Below are 26,121 nucleotides of genomic sequence, written 5' to 3'. Positions count from 1 at the left end.
AAACAAACAAAAATCAAAGTCGGTTCATCAATTTTGGTGCTATGATGCCACTAACAGACACACAGATACAGAGCTACACAGGCACGTTAAACTTGTAATACCCCATCTTTGTTAGCCGGAGATTAAAAAACTGTGAATTTAGAAGATGAATCAGTTTAAAATATATGGTGGAGGTGCAAAAAAATACATTGGACATGGTAAGATTTGCTATATTGCATAATTTAACTGCGTTTCCACCATTTAATTTTTGCATCTATGAAAATATGTATACAATTATATTTTAATATTAAATTTATAAGAAAATGTCTTAAGTATAAAGCAACACTCCTAAAAAGAAGATTCGTGGGTCTAGACCCCCAATCTCACGAGATCCCACGAGTGCAATATACAATCTAAAGAAAAAATCATCAAGTCCAAAATTATGTATTATTAATTTCCTATCCAGTATTTACATTTTTCAATGAATAAAAAAATTCATGAATGCAGACGAAAAATAAGAATACAATTTTTCGATATCTGCCGTGGTTTTCGGAATAACGAAAGCTAAATAATTAAACAAAATTTTTGCAATTTTGGAAATTTTCTAAATTACTCCAGGTTTCGAAAAATTGTATTCCTAATTTTCGTCTTTTATTTTCAAGTTATAACATTATTCACCATCAAAATTGAAAATTTATAAATTTTAAGTGTCCTCACTACCGTGCTCATGCATCCTTAATTACTCGGGCACAACGGGTTTATTTTGTTTTCAATAATTTAATATGGTTTTAACTTTCATTTAAATAGTTTTTTTTTTAATTTCCACTGAATAGTTTTGGCGAAATCTATGAAAATATATCATCCATCAACCCTTTTCCCATAAGCCCAATGTTAAATATGCCTTTTTTGAAGTCATTTATTTATTTGAATAGTCGGCCAAACCATACCCCGCCCAAAATCATCCTGGCGCTCGTACATTCTTAAACGGTCTTAATGTATTATTTGGTGAATTTAAATATTTTGATAAAAGTGTAAATAAAATTTTGAATCAAACAGATGCGGATTATCCGTATAGCAAAATAGACACGTGCCTATAGGTGCAAGGTTGCAAAAAAGCAAGCGCGTGGAAGTTTATAAACAAAGAAAAAACTAATTTACATAACATTAATTAATTAATTAATTTTCATTTTAAAATTTTGTTTAACAATTGTTATGAATGTGATTAGTACTAAATTTTTAAATAAATAATTCATAGCTATAATTTATCCAAATTTATATAAATTTTTCTAAGCTTTTACATAATTAAAATACGCTCTATTAGCTCAGTTGGTTATAGCGTAACCAACTCCGTCCGCTGTATGCTTAGGGTAGCTGGTTTGATTCCTGTCGTCGCAACAAAATTAATTTGATTAATAGTTGTGATGGGCTGGTGTAGTGCATGGTATATGTATGAAGGAGGTGCACTCTGAAATTGAGGAGCTGAGAAATGAAATTATCAGCGGAAAGGTGGTAAAACCCATATATGGTATGACAATGGGCTCTATAGTCTAAGTGTGTGCTTCGTGGACAGCCAACATAACCTAACCTAACCTAACATACATAATTAGTGATAACACATAATCATCTGTCAAGCAATGACGAGAAAAAAAAGTTCTTTATTGATAGTTTTTTATTACAGGAGGTTTTTATTTCCTACGGGCGTAAAATTTAACACCTAACTAAGTTAACAACAAATGGCATTGCATTTGAAAAAATAGATAGTTTACAGGCATATTGAGATAATTTGATCACGATAGTTCAGTAATTTCGATCATGACCATACATGGATTTTTCCAATATCAAAAATTAATATTCTTTTTTCTGCAATGCGTTTTCAATATTAAATTGGTTTTTTGTTTTTTGTTTGTATCTAAATCTATTAACAAAATTATTTTTCAACTTGCCTCCATATCATAAACAATTTAAGTGTATTTCCGTATTAATAATATAATACATATTATGTGTATATAAATAATTTGACATTGAATTTTATTATTATTATTATTGTTATTTTTACTTTGTTTATTTAGCTTGTACTAGCAGTAGAGTTTTGTTTTTATAAAGGTTGTATGTTATTATAGATTTTTATTTTTAGGTATTAATTATTAATAATACCTTTTTTATATTTATTAATTTAATAATTATATCCGTGTGTCTATCTATTTACTACTATACGCATTATTAAAGGTCGATTTTTTTAATAATTTGTGCATTTTATTTTACTAAACATTTTTTAATTATGATTTAATGAAAAAATTACAGAGGGTGTACAAATGTTTTCTGTTATGTAACAGTTTTATAAATTTGAGTGGTTATGTTAGTTTCAATTAGAAATCGAGTTTTATTATTATCTACTGCAACTATCTAAGTTGATTTTCTAATGACTTTACCGTAACTGCATTCATTAATTTCTTCTTCAAATGAAATGGATACTGGAAACTCACCTGAAATTCAAGAAAACTAAAAGTTAGATATGTAAATTTTAGAATGACTAGAATAATTTATATCAATGGTTTAAATTATTTTACTCGTCGAGTTTTATCCACAAAGAAAATCTGAACAAATTCATCAAAAAAAATTTGACATCAATCTAAATAAGAGGTGATCCACTTTCAGTTTCCTATGCTTGCAACTCTGTAAAAAGTATAACTAAGGAAAATTTAGTTCAGCCATGATCATTATTTGATATAAAGATTAAAAAAATAATCTTTTTAACGTCTCATTTTCTTTATTTGAATTAAAATTGAAATTTAAAACGAATTTCAAGTAATCATTTTTCATAAAATTTTTTATATATTTTCAATTATTACAAAAATATGATAATCCAAATTTAATGCATATATAAGATGATTTAATCTCTATGTATTATATATGCGAAAGTTAGGATGTTTGTTTATTACGGTTTCACGCTAAAATTGGCGAATTGTTTTTAATGAAAATATACAGCAATATAGCTCATACTTCAGAATAACACATGAGCAATAATTTATAAAAATATATTTAAAAAAAATAAAATTTAATCTGACATTTACAATTTAAAATTTTTACAGAAATCTGTAATTTATGGTTCAAAATGATGATTATAGATGGAGTAGATCTAAATTGAAGTACCCTGTAAAAATTTAAAATAGTAAATGTCAAACCATTCATGGACTACTTTTCTGATATACTCACTCAATGAATTATGACTATTTTACATTTAACAAAATTGAAAACTGTGCTCATCAAGAGAAGTGGAGGCTATCAAGCGGTGTTTTTTACTTTTAAGCCTAGTGAAACGGGTGGGTATCAAGCTAGTAATAAATAAATCCTTCACACAAACAACAAATCCAATTTCATTTTCCAACAAACCCCTGGTACAAAAAACAAGAAAACGTTCTCATCTTCAAGTTCGACATACACATATTGTTGTAGATTGTCGTCCCAAGTGAATTGTTACCGTACACTGTGTTTTTGTTCTTTGTTCCCTTTTTTAAAAATATATATATCTATATTCCTTATTTTTTTCATTCTATTTCTTTTTCGCATATACTTTTTTGCATGCATAGCATTCTCACTGATAGGTAGATAGACAAACAGACGAACTGACTGACTGACTGACTGAAGTAAGAGTGGAGAATATGCTTTCAGTTTTTCATCTTGTGACTACCTTACGTATTCGTACGCATATTGTCCTTTTTATTCCTTTTTATTCCTGTTTGTATATTTTTTTTTTACTTTTATATAAATAACACTCACATATACATACATACACACACACACACACACACACACACACACAGACAGAGGCTCCAGCAGGTGGCTCATAAACATAAATTCCCGATTCATACACTCTTCCTTCTCTGCTGTCTGTTATCCTGTATGTGTGCGTTTTTTTTCTCCCTAAATATATATTTATGTGTATGTGTGAGTAAATAAAACCCTTAAATCAGCTGATTTTTGTTTACGCACAAATGCGTTTATGAATATTTTTTTGAAGTGCACTACTTTTGTTTACTTTTATAGAAAATTGCATTTTTTTTGCTGGAGTGATTGTAATTCTATTGTCGGCACAATTGTGATGGAACTCAATTTGTGGCATTGCAACTTCCAAATATATGAGTCGATTTCCTTGATTTCCGGTTGACTTAATTGAATTCAGTAATCTACATTTCACCTCTATTTGCAACGCTTATCTTCTAAGAAGGCTTAATATTGCTTAACCAGGCATCATTTTTGCCGGAAATCTAATATTCGACGGTTTTTAAAATCCTTATAACCATAAAACAAAATAGGCGCGTTATTTGCCGCTTAAGGCCAAGTTGCAGTGTTTTATGTGGGATGTCATGTACTGATATCAGATTGAACCTAGTTCTTCAAGTTTCTTTAATAGCCAATTTAGATCTTAAGCCGTAACAGATTAACACTTTATATTAGAAAGTTGACCCATGTAAAACAGCAAACAATTTTACTCTAAATTTTTTTTCGAAAATCGATAGGAAAATATGCGAGCTTTAGAAAAATTGTTTAAGCAAAAGTTATTAAGGGCAATAAAGAATAAAGAAGAAGATCACAGTCAAATGACCTTGAAACTAGCATTTCAGGTCAAAGTCAATTTCATTGTATTTCAGGTTAGGACAATAGAAGACAGGTGAATGCCCTCTATTATGCCAGACAATTTTTTGGTAAAGCTAGCGTGCTTTCTTTCGATTAAATGCAAGAATGACTTATTTTTAAGTTGCATTTCCTCCGAAAGCTAACGATATTCAAAAAAATGTTTCAAATAAATTGATTACTAAAACAACCCGAAGCCCAAGGGTCAATTTGATTCCAGAACATGATGTCCCCCAACAAAATTTTTAATTTTTAATAGCTACTTTTGCTATTAAGTTCTTTTTGATTGGTTTACCATAAAACGAGCTATTAACCATATTTTATTAAAATGGCTCACCCTGTATAGGTGCCTAAAGCTCATATTGATTCAGTGTACAAAAATGTAAACATGGAAAAAATTTACTCGGCCACAACAGCTATTTTCTGTTTGGCCGTCACAATGACGCCAGCTACACCAGCCTCAATAATTGAGGAGCTGAAATAATCAGCAAAAACTTTGGTAAAACAACTAAAGGGTAGCACAAGGAGCTACTAAGCACTATCAAATGTGCTCTACAATCTACCTTTATCTTCTTTCCAAGAATGACGTCCCGTATAAGAAGCATATTCAGGGGGAAAAAATGTTATGAAAAACAGGCTTGTAATGACATTTAAAAGCTTGTTATAATTTCAAAGTTTTTATTTACATTATTGATTTTAATGCAATAAGTTCAGTGTCCGCCTCTGATATCCAATTGAAAAAGTAGAACCCCCTCCCCCAACCGTACAGGTTGAGATAGATAGATAGATATACGTAGAGTTTGTTCACCGAGAAAAGTGATCATGCTTTTATGTGGTCTTTATCGTGTTGCACGCATTTTAACGTTATCATTGATAAACGTTGAACGGACACACGGACATACATAAAAACATTTCCGATATATTTATTTCCCTCTTGCAATGCAAACCTAGTAATTTATTGATTTATGATGGGAATTAAAGAGGAGTGATGGGTTTTGTTGCTGTTATTTAATTAATGTTTTAAATAGTGAAAAATTATAGTCCTTAATCGTTCCACAAACTAAAGATTCTATTCAATTTAATTCAATCCTAATTCATTCCTTTTTTGAACAATACATAGGATGTACCTACAGAACATGCCACAAGAATATGATAGGAGAAATGAAGGAAAAATGAGGGTTGCGGATATGAAGTAGAACCTTGATTAAGTTAATGTTCAAGAGAAGCGTGAAAAAATTTGAAGTTATCAACACGATTTTTTAGCTTCATAAATGCATGGATATTCTGAAATTTTGAAAGCGTTACAAGAATCGATGAACATGGCATCTTCTACAAGATAGCATAATGGATTACCAAAATATCATTCGAAATAGAAATTTGGTGTTTAAGAAGATGCCTTCAAGACTAGCTGAAAAACAAAACAAAAAGTAAAAAGGAATTTCTTTCTAGAGAACAATTAATTATTTAGGGTCAATTTTAGCGGTGATCTTACTTATCGTTGTTTGCTATGTAAAAATAGAGTAAAAAAAGCACAAAACCACACAATCCGAAATTTGCTTCCAATAAAAATTACTAAATTTTATCAAAAAATCTGTACGAGTCTATCAATAACAAAAGATTTGTCTATCAATAACAAGTGATTTTCAGAAGGGAGACAAGTCTTCAGATATTTCGAAATATTTTTAGAGTTGTTGCTAATTTTAGAAAAATCTTTCATTCCGTTTGAGAAATCAGTATCTTAAAACCCCTAGGAATGAAACGTAAAATTGGCGAAAATTTCGATAGTACATACAGTAAAAAAAGGTAGTAAACATGTTTATTTCAATCTATTTTAAATATTTCTTGAATCAGCGATCTCATTGCTTAATTCAAGAAAATAAACTACTTAATCGGACATCACTTTTTAATATTTTTGAAATTCACGATAATAACACATTCCTGAATTTCTATAGTTACCACAAAATTGACTTTAGGAAGACCTTAGAGAAACAAAATTTTAAACAGTTGGCCGTATTTTAATTTTGGGATAATTTATTCCCGAACACATATTTTAGTAGAATAAAATTAAACCAATTGTAACTAATTTATTTAAACAAACATCAAATTTACAATGAATAATAATAATAAATATTTAATAATAGTATAAATAATAAATAATAATTATTTCATGGTTTACTTATTACTTAAATTTTTAATAATAATAATACATATATTTTGTACCTATCATAGACCGTGAGCTTACAATGAAGCAAAATTTCTATGATTCTTTTTGTTTCGAATTTTTAGGATTGATGAAGGTAAATTTTGTAATTAGACACGAAGATGTTAGACATAATTGAGTCCTTTCATCGTTTAAAAGAAGTGGCGGAGTTGGTTAGAATGTCTAGAGAATTTGGATTCGAGCCTCAACATCTGGGTACATTTTGGTTTCTTTCTATTTGTTTAAATAAACGTATGTAGTGTGCGTTCATCCATTAAAGTTTACAGTCCCTCTTTCATATGCAATATGTGTTAATATGGATTTTAATTTTTTGGTGAGGAACTCTAGCCTTTTTGAAAATGAAGTTTTGCCCATGATACCATGATACTCGCTGAATTGTAATTTTTATACTTTTTGAATCAAAATTACCCAATTCACTGGGTTTCATCAAATTCCCCTTAAAAAATTGCAAAAAATCGAAAAATTTTTGGTATCTCTAATTTCGATAAAATTCATTAAAAAATTTAATTTTGATCCAAAAAATACAAAAGTCAGCTTCCATTCTTATATACCATGTGTGTTTGTACCATCTAGGCATATACATATTTGTAGTGTGACAGAATACATCCGTTTAGTAATGCATCTAAGCGAGAGGTATTAAATTCATGTGTTGTAAGACTACAGATACCATACGACAGTTTTGTTGCATACTTACTAGTTATCTGTAACTAAAAAACTCACTCTCCACTCTCCAAGCGTCTTCCAACTAATGTTCAATACATGTATATAATACCTCTCGCTTAGATGCATTACTAAACGGATGTATTCTGTCATACTACAGATACGTATATGCCTAGATGGTACAAACACACATGGTATATAGATGTACATTTGGTCTCATAATAAAAAAGTGCAAAAAATTTAGGTTATAACCACGGCTCGAGTACATGAAAATTCAGTTTTTTCCACCTACCATACAATGTTATAGTTAAAGGCACGATTTTCTTTTACAAATTTACCTTTATCAATCCGGAAAAAGACAATCAAAAAGAATATATCATAAATATTTCGTCCCCTTCGTTATGAACTCACGACCTATAACTTAGGTAAGTTTAGGTAATGTTTACTTAATAATAAATGCATGGATTGTTTTGGCTTGTCAGATATTTTTTTTAGTTTTTAGTACAAACCTCCTAGTTAAAATACATTACCCACTATTTCAACTAATTCTATAGATTGCATGTTTAAAATACATTAAATTAGAGGTACTTTTATTTATATACTTATAATTATATCAAAAAGATGGACTTATATATTTATTTTATATATATATACAGGTAACCACCTGTATAACACGATCCTGGTAACCAGAACTCGTATAGTGTTAAATTAATCAGTTAAATCTATTCATTTTCATATAATTATCACTTTGTTTTAACATAAATGACAGGCAAAATAACATTGTCATAAAAAATCAATATTTACAGTATGGTATGGTGGTATGGGTATGGAGGTTAGCGGGCCATGCTAGAGCATCGCGCCTCGAAGCAATGGTTCAGAGCACCTAGCCAAATAGACCCTTGTACTCTATCCCCGCTACAATTTTCAGTGGTTATTATAACCAACTGATGTACTGAAACCCAGGATTTACCTAGAGCTGAGTTTCCTAATTTCTTCTGGTTCGACTATGGCCGGACCAAACCGTTTCCTTCGCTGCTGTATGAGCGCCGGGCAGTAACAGAGAAAGTGAATCGATGTTTCTTCTGAATTATCTCCACATCTGTCACACGCGGGAGATTGTCTTTTTCCAATCTGATGTTGGAACTTGTTCAGGTTATCATGCCCTGTGAGTAACTCTACGATGACTCTAATATCAGCTCTGTTTAGTTTCAAGATCTCCTCGACTCTGTTACCGAGCGAGTTTCCTTCACCCAACAGGCTTTTGGCGATTCGCCCTCCCTCGTAGCTGGTCCATGCCTTTAATTGTTAGTTTTTCAGATTATCTCCTAATCTGTTAAGACCTTCTTGGTATGGCATCCTCGCAAGCTTTTCTTGAGTGGAAGCCATGGTGGTTCCCAGTTTGGCCAGCTTGTCTGCTCTCTCATTACCGTTCCAACCGCAGTGTCCGGGGATCCAGGTAATATTGACTTTATTGTGCCTCGCCAGGTTGTTAAGATTGTTTCTAGTCTCCTTGACGAGTCGCGATGACACTGTACAGTTTGATAGCGCTTTGAGTGCTGCTTGACTGTCTGTGCAGATAGTCAGAATATTTACAGTAACAGTCAGTTAAAACTTTCTATATCAAATCAATTTTCTTTATTTCAAATCTTACTTTTATATGAATTCTCTAACATGCAGACAAAAGATGCAAAAATTTTAACTTAATCGATGAGTTCACAGTGTAATAATTAATGATTTGAAAAATCAAAAAGATGGAAGCAATTAGAACAGTAAATTATTTAAATTTGTATACTTGCGTATATTGGAAATAAACATTTCGGAACATCACTGTTTGTAATCAATAAGAGAAGTCGGAAAAATAGCGCTGCGAACAATTCAGATATTCCCTAGACCTTCTTTGCACACAACGAATTAATATTTTGGATCATTTTAAAGAAATATTTATTGCTTGTATCCACAAAATAGTATTTCAAAAATTAGTTGAGATTACTTCAAAACTAAAAACAATTCGTTATTACATTTTCTCAGATAAATGAGACTTTTGCCAATAATCTAAATATTACCAAATAAAAACGTAAATTTCGTAAAAATTGATCAAAACATTAGAAAAATAGGTTGTGTCAAATTGATCTACAAAATATTTATATAATGCAGGTTTTCGACTAAAGCGAACAAACAAAAATAAATCAGAAACTCCCGTTGAAAAAACAAAACTGCAACTTTTTACAAACTTTTTGAAGAATGGCAATGTAAGAGCCTTTACAGTTTTTGTTTTTTTTCAACAAAAACTCAACTGTCCGTTTAGTGGAAAACTGGCGTAAGGTATAAAAGTAAAATACATATAATAGCTAAAGATCTTAAATAGGAAACTTCGATCTCTTACATTTTTTATGTTTAATGACGAAAGCGACCATATAGGCTTAATTTGAATCCTAATCAGTGGTGGACTGTGGCCTATGCCAACAACTTCATGGAGTAGATTCAGTAGTTAAATAGGAGCGACAAATTTTCAAATCAAAGGGCTCTCAGGTGACGCACCAGGTAGATTTATGAGGACTAAACAAAATGTACAAATATAGAAAGAATGTAGAAGAAAGCGGACAAACTTTTGATCAAAGAACTCCCGCTTGGGCCGCTCGTAAAAGCCGACAGTATTAGCCTTGGCGTAGGGCCAGAAAAATTCTGTCTCTGACCTCAAATTGATTTAAGAACTATTTACCGCGTTATATGAATGTACATCTCTATATATTTGATTTGCTTCGAAGTAAATATAAACTTTTCGTTAGGTTATTGTTCTTAGTTTGAGTATAGTAAATATCTTAAAATTTTTTTTTGTTCAAATTCACTGATTATTTGAATAATTTAGTAAGGCTTTATATATTTATTTGAATATAAAATAATACACTCGATATACTTTCGATAGCACATTCTGTTTGCATGCATGTAAGAAATAATTGTATAGGTTTATATAAAGATATTATAAAACAAACATTAATATATATTTGTATTAATAATACACCTGTCAAGTTTCCTTAAACTAAAACTATCTACATTTGTTGTTTTATCTGTGAATAATTGATAAAAATTCATTAATTATTATTTTTTTTTTTGTATTTAGTATCGATTGGACAATATCAAGTCTCTTTGAAATGTCTCGTTAAGTGCATGAAATAGATTAGATAGAAAAATTTATAGGTTTAATTTAGTAGTAAAAAATTCACGTGAAGTCTATTAGATAATAATTAATTGTAAGGTACAAATAATGGATTCAATCTAAGATAAATATTTAATAAATTTATTAATAATAACCACTTTTAATGAGCTAGTCCACCAAATATTTCATTCTTTAATATTATAATACATAAAAAATTAATGAAAATAATTCTATTTGTGAAATTATTTTCTCTTAACACGAAGCGCTCTGAATTCGAAATGACGTAGACAAGAAAAAGAATGATAAAGACAACAACTAAATGAATTTGAATGAAACTATACAATAAAACAGCTCATACATCAGAATAACACATGAGCTATAATTGATAAAAATATATTTGTAAAAAAAAAATTTAAAAAGTTAAATTTAGTCTGTCATTTCACTGCGCCATCTATGAGCATCCATCATTTTTAACCATAAATTAAAGATTTCTATAAAAATGGTGAACGAGATACAATGCATGGCCACCTGTTCTGATGATACACTCAATAAATCAAGACTTTATAATATTTAAAAAAAATGAAATCTGTACCTATATTTTATCTGTGTAAAACAATTCTTACCCCCTATTTTGAGTTGTATGGAATTGAACTAAAGTGAGAGCAACGGAGGTGAAGGCTATAACGTCGTGGTCTTCACTTTTAAGCTCAACGAAGCGGGTATTAAGCTAGTTTATACTATTTTTGTAATGATCTTTTTTTTGTAGGATTTAAACAGTTAATCAATTTGCTTATAATGAAATTGTAAACCAGCTTGCAAATTTCCGATACTCCGGGATTAAAGGGCAGTCATTTTACCAATGCCATATTATTTGAGTCTTTTATTTGTAGGTTGATAAGTACATTATACTCTTGCCTTATATTCCCTCAGATTTAAATAAAGGTATGATTGTATATTATAACATGTACAATACAAAATCCTTCAAGGATTTTTCAAACAGACAAAGATGCAAGGCAAAGATAGAAAGAGGATCAAAATGGGAAATAAATGTAGGTTTTTTGTTGTTGTTGATGTTGTTGTTATTGTTATAAGTAGTGCGTTCGTTAGTCTATCCGTCTGACACGAGCCACATAGTACATTATTATTTGTTGCAGATATCTTCATAGAACAGAGATAGAGCTTTACATATCATAGACTAAACGCATAATGCAAGACAGAGAAAATCATATTGAACCAGTTATTTACGCACACATACGTATATAACATATATACGCACGCACGCACGTAGTCGTCTTACTAATGATGCGTTCGTAGAATAGCACACACACACACACACACACAGGATGTAGCTCCTTTTCCAACACGCACTCCACTGTATGCAGCAGGTACATACATACATACATACATACACACACAGTGGGAGCTAGGAAATGGCATAATATCGATCGAAAATTGTGAACCTTGGAGTAAAAGAGGCCTCGATATTATTATTATATACTGTGTACTATATACCAGTTTTGTGTGATGATGAGAATTGTTCGGTTGGTATCCTGGGGATCTTTTCAACCATATAATATCATTAAATACCGGGTGTATATCTCTATGCTGACTGATTTCGTGTATGCCTTGGGTGATTTTTGTATCAATCAATCAGACACCCATATATATTGGAATTGGGATGATAATTGGGTTTATTTCGTTATGTCATTGATACCAAATAACATAATGAAATGATTTTTTCGTTAAACTTCCCTCGAGCTTAATTTTCTTCTAAATTGTGTCAACAGGTCACATCCGTAGATTAATACAGGCGTATATCTGTTTTTTTTTTTTAAGTCAGTCTTCTAGTTCTCTGATATCGTCTACAACAGTTATTTAGTTCTCTGATATCATCTACAACAAATGCCACCCATATGATCATTTATATGATGCCTTTGAAGTAAAAAATTCTGCAAATGCATTTATAATGGGAAAAAATACCAATAAAAGCTTAGAGCCTGCCAAAATTTTAACATGCAACTCCCCGCCACTGATGTACGATGTTCCAAACCTTAATTAATTTATAAACTATTTATTATGCGTTCTAACGCTATTTTTCATTCCTCCTAGCTCGAATTAGAATTCATTACTCATTGTTCTATTTTGCTATTTTAGATTGACTGCACAGTTATTTTGGAACTTACGTTCCCGAGGTTTTACTGATTTTACAATAATGTCTAGATTGTTAACAAAAGCTTCTTTGATTAGCAAAATTTTTTTGATTCACAGTTTGAAACTTAGACAATGGGCTAATTTCGAACACTTTTCTGTTTTCATATCCATCTCCAGAACAATAGAAAAAATCCAAAATAAAGTTTTGTTCTAGGATCTTACTAAAACGGACTAGACTCAGCGTTGGAGCGAGTGTAGGCGCTATAGCCTTTAACTGTTTGACTACTCCTCGTCGATTTCCGAAGCTTTACGTGTTTATTTCTGTACGGCATTTATGTAATTCGCTTCAAATACTAATGCAGAGCTAGCATCCAGCAACGCCGTACCTATATTTTCTGGAGGAGGGATGAGATACCAAAGGGTGTGACATTCATATTCTCACCTGTACTCATCTGTACCGTAAAACATGATTCCTGGTGTGTTTCAGCATGGTCTTGTGATATATTTGACCAAACAATCAGAAAGCACGAACTGATTTGTATTGAGTTAACTCTCACTCTAATATTTAATTATTAATGATTTATTTCGTGATGGCGACAGTTAACCCAAATCGTTTTCAATTACATGATAGAAGCTAAAAAAATTTATTTTTTTTGTCAGATTACGGTAAGTTTATTTTAGAACTCATAATCTATGCGGACTTCACAAATTATGAGACAAACAATCAAAAAATTCCATGAGTGAAAAAATCACACATTGTGCCTAGAGCACATATGGGCTATTTGGTAAAGGCTCTTGGCATGAATCCAAATTTGATTCGTGGTTTGTAAAAAAAGGCATTATTTCCGTATTAGTAGTAATTAAAAAAAAATTGTTTCTCATCACATTAATTATATAATCTCGTCCTTTTGTACTAGAGCTTGAAATATAAAATTTCACTTGTACACACTTATGCGTATTGGTACCCACACGAAAATGACAACTTCTATTGAAAGTGATAAATGTCCTTGAACTTAAACAAAAACATCCTATATATACAAAATATTTTTAAACTGTATATAGTATTACAGTTCATACACAAAACGAGATCACATCGCATCATATAATGAAATAATGGTAGTCGTATTAAACGAACTGGTTTTGTGCACAATATTCAGTTTCATCATCAGCCTCAATTCCTCATTCCTCGAATGTTTTATCTGTGATAATGATGGTGCATTGTTCTACTACTATACACATATATATGTACTAGAGTGATACCCACCCGCTTCGCTGGGTTAAAAGTAAAGATTGATAAAGATTGCTCTCGCTTATACCCTTTCTATAACACACGAAATAATGGTAAGGATTGTTTTACACAGGTAAAATATATCTCTGGTTTTCTATTTTTTTAAATGTATAATTGTCGTAATTATTCATTGAGTATATCAGAAAAGAAGGCCGTGAAATATTTTATATTGACTATTTTTACAGAAATCTGTAATTAATGGTAATGTCAAAAGACTACTTTTACAGAAATCTGTAATTTATGGTAATGTCAAATTAAACTGATTTTTAATTTTTTTTGTTTTTTTAAACAAACAAACAAACATGCTTACTTTCGCATTTATAATATACAGAGATGCCTTGTAAAGCAATAATAAGAGTGTACGTTCTAAACGAGATACATACTCCCCTTCTCACATTACCCATCATTATTTCGAGTAGGCTGTGTGCTATTCTCGAAATGAAAACACCACACACAACAACTCGTTCGACTATTCTACACGTATGGTATGTAGTATGTGTGTATATGTGAGTATGGAGGGATTTTGATGAATAGCATTATCAGCATTGAGAAAACAAGTGCACTTTATCTAATGAGAACATGTAGCTGGGAACCAAATCCGAATAGGATGGAGCTGTTTTAACAAAATCATTTTTCATCTTCTATTTCATTTTATAAAATAAATCCGAATCCTCAAATAAGAACATATTATGACAGGTTCCTAGCCTGAAAAGTGATTCAGGACTATGATTTAAACGCGGCAGATAATCATCCTCAAAAAATACTTCGATTATTCGAAAAATAACGCAAATTAGATAATGAATTCATATTTACAATCGATAAACGATGCAAAACTGAAACAAAAGTTATAAACGGCCTCGAGATTTTCACGTATTTTAGGGCAAGATTACCTAATAGTACCGAGAGCTATTGATACAAATTTTCGCACAATTTGACCAAAGTTTAGAACACATTTAATCGATATGGACCCAATACTTGAGTAAGCGATTAGTCTTCCAAGCCGAATATGTTACCGGCCCCAGAACCCGAAACGTTGTAAGAAAAATTTTAAATGTACAATTCGACCAAGGACGAAACCTATTTTAAATAATTAATTAAAGTCAAAGAAATGTAATGCTTCCATTCGAAACATGTTGTAAAATGCGTCTTCCCAGACATTGCAAAAATAATTTTAAACTGTGCAATGTCTGAGAAGATGCATGTTACAATATTTTTCGAAATTTTCTTTGACTCGCCAGCACCCCTACTATAATTCTGGTACCTTTTTCAAATTCTTTCTTAATTTAAGTAAAATAACTAACCCATATGCAATTTATCAAGTGCTCTAAGATTTGTGCTGACATGAATAGTACTCAGGGAAAAAAATTTTTGATCGTTATATTTCGAAGTAAATGTGAATTAAAATTAAGAGAGCATGCTAAAAATGTTTTTCTAAACAATTGATATGAGTGGCATCAAGATTCGATTCGAGGGATTCTGGACTAGAGATTAATCTTTTACATTAAAATGCATTCTTACTATTAGTGGATGGATAGTCGTTAAGTTTTACAAAACAAGTAGGAAACAGTAAAAATCAAAAATTATAAATAAAATACCAATGTGAAATCTATTTGGTTCTAAGGGATAAAAATCTGGATATTGACCTTGACCTTGAAAGTCAAAATGAATTAAAGAGTAATCCGAGGTCATATTGCAATTAAAATTGAAAATGTCACCATTCCACAGATAATGTTTTTTGAAGTTTTCTTGTATTTTTTTTTTTTTTTTTTATTCCGAGGTCACAATGATAGAGGATGATGCTTCAATGCATAGACCTTCTAGCAGTAAAATATTTGATTTTATTGTTTTTTTTAGTGATGAGTAAAAAAGTACATTGTGTCGTCTTTAATTTGAAAAGAAATTATCATAAACACATATTTACGCAAATTTTTTATTATAACAATAAATCTTGACCGACCCTACATTCTTAGTTTTTAACTATACAAATCTCATTCAAAAATTTTATATTTAAATATACTTTCATCGAGTGATGTGCTACAAGTAACACAATATTAAAAAAAAAAAACTTTCGCTAATTGAATATTATTTTATTACAAAAAAAAAAAAATGTCTTAGTAGGTCAGAAACATTTCATTAATAAATTTATTGGCTATTTTAATTATAATTTCATTTTTTAGTTTTTATTTTTTTGAATTATTTATTAAATAAAGAAATGAAAGCGAAAATTACATTGATTTAAACACCGTTATAACTTTATACACTTTGCTGTGTATACCCTCAAGATATTGCATTCCAATTCTTCAAAATATGCGTTATTGAAGAATATCTGATAACCCGATAATGTTGGAGAAGTTTTATTACTTTACTAGCTTTAACCCGCGGCTTTGATCACATTTTTGTTCTAGCTGGCAAAGAATTTGTTTGGAAACATATTAACTTTTAGTTAAAAAAAATGGAAATAAATCGCATTAAAGAGAAAATCGCAATAAAACTAACCGTTAAACAAACAATTCTTTTTTGTATTATGTAAAAACGATTATTTCTTTTAAACTAATTCTTTTCAATTAATATTCAATAATCAAAAGAGCTTCCTCGATTGATTTACACAGATAAATTAGTTTTCAATTTGTTTTTTAAATGTCAGAAGCATGTCTGTTAACCTTGCTTGAACAGATGTCCATAAATTGTATCTCCTTCATCCTGTTTTATGAAATGTCAAAACAATAAATATCATTTTTTTCGATTTTTTAAAAATATATCTTAATAATTCTGTTGAATGAGCGATATTATTGTAAAGTTTTATTCAAATCCATTCAGTAGTTTTCGCGTGAAAGCGTAACAAACAAACGAGCACATTTATAATATATGGGGATTTTTTTTTGAATATATGTAATTATTACATTTATTAGGAAAGGGTGATTCAATTTTAGTTTCCTATGTTTGCATAGCCAGTATCAAAAGAGTTAGAAGCACCGAAGTTCTAAATAGAATGCAGAAAAACAAATTGCTGCTTACAATCAAAGATCACAAACTAAGACTGGACATATAATGAGAGGAGATAGATATGAAATACTTCGGTTGATCATCGAGGGAAAGATTCTGGGGAAAAGGTCAATAGGGAGAAGACAGAATTCCTGGCTCAAGGATCTACGCCCATGGCTCAGTAAATCATTTTACGAAATCTTCAGAGCAGCCGTGTCACAAGTGACTATTGCCAGTTGGATCGCCAACCTCTGAAGAGAGACGGCACAATGAGAAGATGTTTGCAAATATTTCAAACAAAACTTTGTTTCTAAAACCATTTTTGTTTTTGAACTTTTCATCAATCCTTAATAAGGAACCCTTGATTCTTTCATATTGCTTGTTCTTGGGCTTCCTGTTTGGAATATTAATCGTTTTTCATACTTTAACAGGCTATTTTTCTTTAGTGATTTATTATGTAGTCTGGGGTTTATCATTTTATGAGCGCTTGTACCAAAGTTTTGTTTCTTTCATCATCTTTTCTAAGCTTTATCAACCTCTAAACGTAATAAATCTCTAAAATCAGCAAACTAGATTTTTGCAAAACGCGGAACTATAACAATATACAATTTGCTTAAACCAACAGATTTAAATTTCTAGGTTTAAACTTAAAACCCCTCAAATAGTTTTTGAAACATTTTGACAAGAATTAATTTACAAGGGTGTGAGTATTTAAAAGAGAAAGAGAAGGGAAGGTTTTGTGTTTGTTAACTAGATGTATTCTAATAATAATGATCTAAATATAAGACCTTGTGTCGCTTTGTTTTAGCATACATACATTTGTGCGTACTACACAAAACCATCTCATGTTACATTGTCAGCATTGCGAAAGCATAAGTGTATTGAAACGTAAAACATTCACATTAGATGATGATGTGATAGCTTGATATGTGTGTAAGTTTTTAAGGGAGTTGGGTAAGTTGATAACAAGGGGTGCTTAAAATACATATAAGTATATATTATGTATATCAGAATCTATTCATACTAATTTAAGAATTAGTTCTGTCATTTGTAGCTTTTATAACAAGTAACGTTTGACATTGATTATCTGTTCAGAAATTTTAACATGCGTAGCATTAGTTTAACTTGAACTAAACGTTCAATATTTTCTTAGCTGAATGAAGTACTTTTCTTAGCTTGTCTGGTTGGAAGTAGAGATCAAATAAACAATAAGATTTTTATATCCTGTATATACGTAATATATACCAAGGTATATTAAGTTTAGTCCCAAGTTTGTAACGCTTAAAAATATTGATGCTACGAACAAAATTTTGATATAGTTGTTCATAGAATCACCTAATTAGTCCATTTTCGGTTGTCCGATATTTTGAAAAAAAAATGTAGATATCAAAATTTTCTATAAAATCAATTGTAATCACTTTTGACGTATTTGTAATAGATTCCGAGATATTTGCAATAAACAAATATCTTTTATAAGATTTGACATCGAATTGTTCATTGCCATAGAACTGAAATATGTAATTTTGTGGGATTTTTTCGATTTTCCGGTTGAAAATCTTTTCATATTTTATGAGGAAAGTGATAAGAAATGATTTTAAAAACAAAGAATATCACGTAATAGCCCTCATTTTTCCTCCCTTTTGTTCACAATTTTATGGATTTTAATTTTTTTGAAAATGAAGTTTTGCCCACGATACTCGCTGAAATTGTAACTTTCTATAGGTCCAATCATTCAATTAACCTGATTTTTATACTTTTTGGATCAAAATTACCCCATCCACTGAGTTTCATCAAATTTAAATGTAAAATTTTTTTTTGCGATTTTATCGATTTTTTATTTACTCTTAAAAAAAAAAAAATCGGAAAATTTTTTTGTATCTTCAATTTCGATAAAACTCAGGATATAAGGTAATATTGACCCAAGAAAACGAAAAATTATGCGTTTATAAAAATGCAAAACTATGCAAAGCAAATTTAGAAAAAAATATATATGACATAAAAAAGTATAAAGAATGACGATTTCATGTTGACTAAACGAAAAACTAAATGCAAAAACCATAATAATACGTTTCTTTACGCACCAAATGTAAAATAATTTTTCATACGTTTATTTACTCTATATATAAGGAAAGAAAATCTTATAGCACGATGAAAATTGTATTTTCTCTCATTTATATACATGTATGTATCTGTGTATGTATATAAAGAAAATGTCAAGGTTTTCACTGTCATTCATTTTCACTATATACTGTGTTTTGCAATATATAGACTTTTTCATATGGAAAAAAGGTCATAGTTTATATGATCATAAAATGTTTTGTGACCTTTTTTTATTTTAAAATAAAGGTTCGATTAAGCTTTATTTGTAACTACTGACCTCTGATAGATTTTATTAACATAAGATGAATTTTTCAAAAAATAGGGTTGTTATCCCAAATAAATTTAAATAATTCTATCACCAAAGAATATTTATATCTAAATAGGTCAAGAATGGAAGCGAGCAAGAATTGGTTGATTAGTTTCAACATAGTTTGAAATTTAATTGATTGATAATAAATCGATTCGATTTTTCATCGAAGTTCTTAAATGGATGAACCAATTTTGATTTTTGTTGTTATTGTTGTTTAAAACTCAATTTTATCGAGAGAGTTCTTAACTATGTTTCAAGAAAGTCTAATAATTTAGAAAATTATCTCCTGTTTTTTAGTCTTTATCCGGAACCCCAAACCCGTGAAACATAGCTAAGATTATTTTCGAGCAAAGCACCTTTCAAACCAATCAAAATCAAAAATCGGTTCATACATTTAGGAGCTACGATACCACAGACAGACGTACAAATACACAGGCACGTTGAAGTTTAACACCCCTCTTTTTACTCGGGGGGATTAGGGCGAAAGTATTCTCAGTAGGGCAAGAATAGTCATTGATAAAATTTAAATTATTTGTTGAAAAAGCTATGGAAAACTTTATCTCTACGCTTTCTTTCTTAGCTTAGTTTAAATAATTTATTTCCAACTACACGATAGGAAATGTTTTGTGGATATCACTATGTCAGTATCGGAGTGAACGCCATACTGTATACTGTATTGAGGGAATAATAACATCAGCAATAGTTATGGCGGACGAATCAATGCACGAGTCAAGGCGGACGAGTCAATGCAATATCCACTTCTGGTGGATAACCTTATTCAACACTGTAATATTACTTTTGCTAACATCGATACTATATGTATCTGTATCTATACCATACCAGCATTGTAGTAAATGCCATGCATTTCTTACCGTGTAAAAGTATTAATCTTTACTTTTAAAATGGAATCAAAATTTTGACTGTTTTTTATCTTCAGGCAACTATAACGCCAAATATAATAGGGCCTCGAAAGCATGAACGTTTTCCTATATTTCAAATGTGATTGAGTGAAAAGTTTGAGTCTTTGATCAAAAAGCTTATTGTATCATATAAAATAAGCTTTACAATTACATAAATACAACATTTTGAATATAATGCTGAAAATTGTATATATGTTATATGAGTATAATATTGTGCTTTGCAAAGCTTGAAAGCATTTTCATATATAAAGCTTCATTTCAAGCACACAAAACCGAAGTATGAACGAGAAGGGAACGGAGGGAGGAATGAATGTAGATGAAATGAAGAAACCTTATGTCAAGTATTACAAATGCAATGTCAGGGAATAAAAGAAACTCAATCTATCCTTGTCTATCCCTATACCTTCTCTACATACCTTGTATATCCTTGTGTATCCTATATAATATTTACTTTACTTATATGTAAGGATACATCGGTATAAGACGCACTCAGCATTTCTACTTTGCTGTTAGTAGATATGACTACCATAATAGTAATAATAATAATAATAATAATAATAATTTAGAATTTCCACTTTAGAAGAGAAAAGCACGTGAGCAAGAAAGAAAAACTTCATCACTAAGGTAATATTTCCCCTTCATTACATGTATCTCAATATTATTAGAGGTTTTTGTACCATGTATACATGAAACATATCATATAGTATATCAAGTTTAGTCCCAAGTTTGTAACGCTTAAAAATATTGATGCTACCAAAAAATTTTAGTATAGGTGTTCATAAAATCACCTAATTAGTCCATTTCTGGTTGTCTGTCTGTCCATCTGTCCGTATATGTACACGATAACTCAAAAACGAAAAGAGATATGAAGCTGAAATTTTTACAGCGTGTTCAGGACATAAAAAGTGTGGTCATGTTCGTAAATGCGGAACATATGTCAATTGAGTCTTATAAACCGTAGGACCCATCTTATAAACCGTTAGAGATAGAACAAAAGATGTTAGAGATAGAACAAAAATTGTAAAAAATAAAATTAAAGTTAAATTGTTCCTTATAAAAAAATAAACAACTTTTATTTGAAACTTTTTTTTGTGAACATCCTCGTTATCCATCCACGAGGGCGCAAATTTTATAGTATGTTTTATACGGGAATATCAGTTAAGAATGTGTGGATATCTTTTTTTTGGATATCTCTTTTTTTTTACGTGACGTCAAAAAAAAAAACTGTCATCAATACTGTCCATACATGGTATTTCAATAATTAATTCAGTCAATTGTTTGTTTCAAATTCTTAAATCGAATATGACATTTGGACAAAAGGAGATAGCTAGAGGTGCGCAAAAGGAGCGGAAAATATATAGATACTGACTTTTCAAAAACCTCATAAATCGTTTTATATGGGTTGTAAAACGAATTTTTAGTGCGCCTCTACTACCCCACTCTAAATGACCTTCTATAGGCAGTGCATATAAGTTTATATTTTCGGGGAAATATGACTAAAAATGTAGAGTAAAAGTAATAGTAATATTTTGTTATATAATAATAATGCAGCTAAAAATGGGGCGTTTTCCACTTTTGTGTGTATAGGCATATGTTTGCCTTTAGTGAGTGATATCGCTAGGTAAGATGTATACGTGATAACAATTTATGTTATTGGATCCTTTAAAAAATACATTTAGATGTTGTGTAATATGGTCCTTAAGTATTACTTTTCAAATAATAATATCGCATATAAAGTTAAATATGTATGATTTTGTCTTCCATCGTAATTTATCTTTTAACCGTTCCTTCATTGTGCCACAAGGCTATAGCTCTTCTCTAAAAGAACTATAAATATTATCAAGGATAATCAATGAGAATTCGATAGAATATTTCAAATTTAATTTTGATTTACCCCAATTTCCTAAATCAATTTTTGTATTATATAAATATGTATTTCGACTACCAAGTAGTCATCATCGGTATGAATTAGCTAATCGTAATTGCGATCTGCACTCGAGTAACATACACAATAAGAGTAATTACGATTAGCTGATGATAACTACTTGGTAATCGAAATACGTATTTATATAATACAAAAATTGATCTAAGAAATTAGGGATCTAGCATTTCTTCTTTTTAGAGAATTGAAGATCCAGCAGGATTCTCAGAAATGGTGCAAAATGGGGGAAAGCAGCCTAGAAAACAAAAGTTTTTCTATAATCTAATGCAAAATTTGATAACACTGTACTGTCGATCTTTTCCAAAGAGTTGTCAACTAATAATAATTTCAATTTCTTGGGAGTGTTGGGAAATTTCACAGGAGTAATCTAGGCCAGAATAGGATACCTAGGAAGCTTTCTAGAAAAGTCACAAATTGCACAAGCATTGCTAGTCGTCCAGATGTACTATTTTTTTCTATGAGGGTAATAAAATCATGATAAAATAGGAAAGAAATATATTTATGCAGTTTGACTATCTCGTTTTGAAGGGAACTGGTAACATAATAGCAGTCATAAGAAGACAGTGCTTGAGACAAGCATTCTTATTGTTTAGGCCTATACGTATGCTACAATGAGAGACTAATAGATTCTACAACGTAAATAGCTTCCACGAAAAAAGTAGATAAGCATAGAAAATAGTGATTTATTTTATCTGTAACTACTCAGTCATGGCTGATTCATACGGATCTTAGATGTGAGACATGATTAGTCTTTTCTGTTCTAAGTGCGAATCAACACGATAAGAAATGCATGGCGTTTACTACAATGCTGGTATGGTATAAAGATATATACATATAGTACCTATGTTAGCATAAGTAATATTACAGTATTGAATGGGACCATCCACAAGAAGTATTGTGAATATCGCCAACCAGTATAGGCCTGACGGCCATACTGCAATGATGCATCCGCCATAACTATTGCTAATATTATTATTTCCTCAGTACAGTATACAGTATGGCGTATACAGTGTATATTTTTGTTATACATATAAGTAAATACGACAAATGTGATAATGTCAGAAGGATAAAAATTTGAATTCGTTGTACTGATAGAGTTGGTTTATTTTATGTTGGACCTTACAAACAAAGAATAAATTATAATACAATACTCTCTTTGTTTGTAAGGTTCAACATAAAATAAACCAAGTTTAGTAATTGTTTCGCTTCGGTAAAATTTTCAATAAATTTTCAAAATTCAATCGATTTAAAATATATAATAACATAAATTTACTTTTGTTAACCGATACACATACAATTTACGCATTAAATATTTAATATCTCATATCTATATATACTGTACAAAAAGTGATCGATTCATCAAATATCCCGCTCTATACTCGTCCCCCCACCCCTTCCAACCTTTCTATTAGAATCATCATCATCTAAATAAGTAATAAATCATGACGTCATAACGCCATACATTCTAGTAACCATTATACAACACTACTATGATGTACAAGTAGAAATAAATTATCAAACATTGATAGTACAGTTAAAGATGTTACAATTGAAGGAAAATGAAAGAAACCGCTCGCATTTTGCTAAAACTTCATGGAATGTGTTTCTAAGGTGTCAAATATCATTAGTAAGGCATGAGTTAATGGTGCAAATGTTTCTATTTGTTAATAAACAATAAATTGTTAATTCAATGAAACGGTGAATGTTAAAGTTGACTTAACAAAATTAATAAATAGGCAACTTGAATTACGTATACGTTAAACATGTACAATAGTTTTCGATTATTTGACAAACATTTAACATTTACGTCATACAAGTTGCCTATTTACTAATTTTTTAAGTGAATTTTAACATTGATCGTTTCATTGAATTAAAAATTTATTGTTTATTAACAAATAGAAACATTTGCGCCACTAACTCATGCATTATTAATGATATTTGACACTTAAGAAACACATTCCATCAGGTTTTAGCAAAATGCGAGCGGTTTCTTTCATTTTCCTCTATTTGTAACATCTTTTACTGTACTATGCTGTGTGTACGTACTATATGGGTTTCGAGAGAGAGAAGGTAGTGGGTGGCATGAAACGAGAGAGAGCGAAAGTTTATAGTGTGCAAGAGACACCACCACCATCATCATACCGTACTAACATCGACTAACCGATCATCAGGTGAAATTGAAAGCGAGTGAAATAGCATACAAACAACATAAGGGTTGATTGCAAGAGGGTTGTGTGACTAGAGCATCAGCATGGTTTTGGGGGATGAGTGGGAGGGTGGTGGTAGTGTGTAAGAGGATATATAAATGAGTGAAAGTAATGTATAATGGATGGGTGGGGTTGGGATGAATTTTATAAAATGTGTGTTGTGTGTGCGTATATATGCGAGAACGAAGAAATAGCATTGCCATGCAGGAATTAGAATTCTAACTAAAAGTGTTATGCAAGTGTATGTATTATGTGTGGTTTCTATACGCATGCGTATTTATATATTACAAAACATTTCTATTCATTTGAATTGATGAAGATATATCGAGTGCCCTCCTAATCATCCCTCCCGTCCACCCTGTATAGGTATTTTGTACATAGAGACAAATGTATTTTATAGAATATCATCTAAATTTCGTTAGTTACATTTCTACAAACGACCAAAAAAAGGGTCAATCTTCAATAAAGTAAACTTTCGTTTTTCCCCGAAGTCAGAGTACTTAGATGGTCCAAAAACATACAGGGTGAACTCTTTTATTACATTCTAGCTAATAGCTCGTTTTGTTGTTAACCAATCAAAAAATAACTCAAACAAAAGTTGCAGCGTTTGATGGGGGGCATTATGTTTCAGCATCAGATTCGTCCTAGTTCTCCGGGTTGCTTTATTAGTCAATTTAGGTCCTTCAAGGTAAGAGATAGAATAACACTTTAAATTAGATTGATTCTCATAAAAAAACTAAAATTTTCTTATCTAAAACATTTTCTCGAAAAACGTTAGCTTTCGGAGGAAACCCAACTGAAATATATGTCATTATTGTATTTAATCGTAAAAAATAGGGTCATAACAGGTAAATTTTCAAAATCATCCGATTAAATGACCTTGAAACTAAAATTTCAGGTCAAAGCCTTCAGGTCAAGGTAGCTGCAGGAAGCTTTTAATAGTCGTATTTTCACCTGGAGTTAGCTAAGAAATGAATCGATCTCCATTTAAGAAAATTTTCAATAATAGCCAAGCTCTTATTTCTGTCGAAAAAATCTAGAAGCTTCGATATGACAAAGAGCTTTATATAAAAAGGAAAAATGTTAAACTTTTCCATATGAACAATTTCACCAGCATTTTAATAATAATCCGGTGTTCATTTGATCGAGTGAATATTTTTGAAAATAGTTCGAAGCGATAAAACTGGTTACCAAAGTTTATGGAATATTCACCAGAATTTTCTTCTGTGGTACATCAATTACTAATCTATTTGTACGAAAAACAGTGAAACAAAAACTATCATAAATACATCGGTATTACTATTGCTCACAAGATGGTGTCGAATGAGATTTTGATGTGATGTGTTTTTAAGATTTATTATCCATATAATATATATCAGATGACCTAACTCTTAATACAATTTTTTGTACACAAATTTTCTTTCTAACAATTATTCACATTTGATTTGATAATTCCGATTAATCTTTCAAACAAGATATCTAATTTATCACCCTCAAAGAGATAGCCAGTTCGATTTTATACACACAGTACTGTAAAAAAAAAACTCTATTCGATGAGTGATGATAGCAACTGAT

General features: G+C 30.5%; 1 protein-coding gene across 3 annotated transcripts in view; it reads right to left on the bottom strand.

Moving 5' to 3' along the window:
- LOC123306221 (zinc finger protein chinmo) overlaps window positions 1–26,121 on the bottom strand; it is a 112,939-nt gene that overhangs the window by 19,457 nt on the left and 67,361 nt on the right. Inside the window, exon 1 of one of the 3 annotated variants that reach the window (XM_044888150.1) lies at window positions 2,409–2,428. The exons of the other annotated variants lie outside the window; for them this stretch is intronic. The gene's annotated coding sequence lies outside the window, so the exon portion shown is untranslated. Of the gene's footprint in view, window positions 1–2,408; window positions 2,429–26,121 lie in introns of those variants that run through there. 3 annotated transcript variants of the gene reach the window in all.

This window comes from Chrysoperla carnea, chromosome 1 (genome assembly GCF_905475395.1).
Source record: "Chrysoperla carnea chromosome 1, inChrCarn1.1, whole genome shotgun sequence".
Taxonomy (NCBI): Eukaryota; Metazoa; Arthropoda; class Insecta; order Neuroptera; family Chrysopidae; genus Chrysoperla; species Chrysoperla carnea.
Note: the sequence above shows the minus strand (reverse complement) of the source record. Positions and strands in the feature narration are given on the sequence as shown.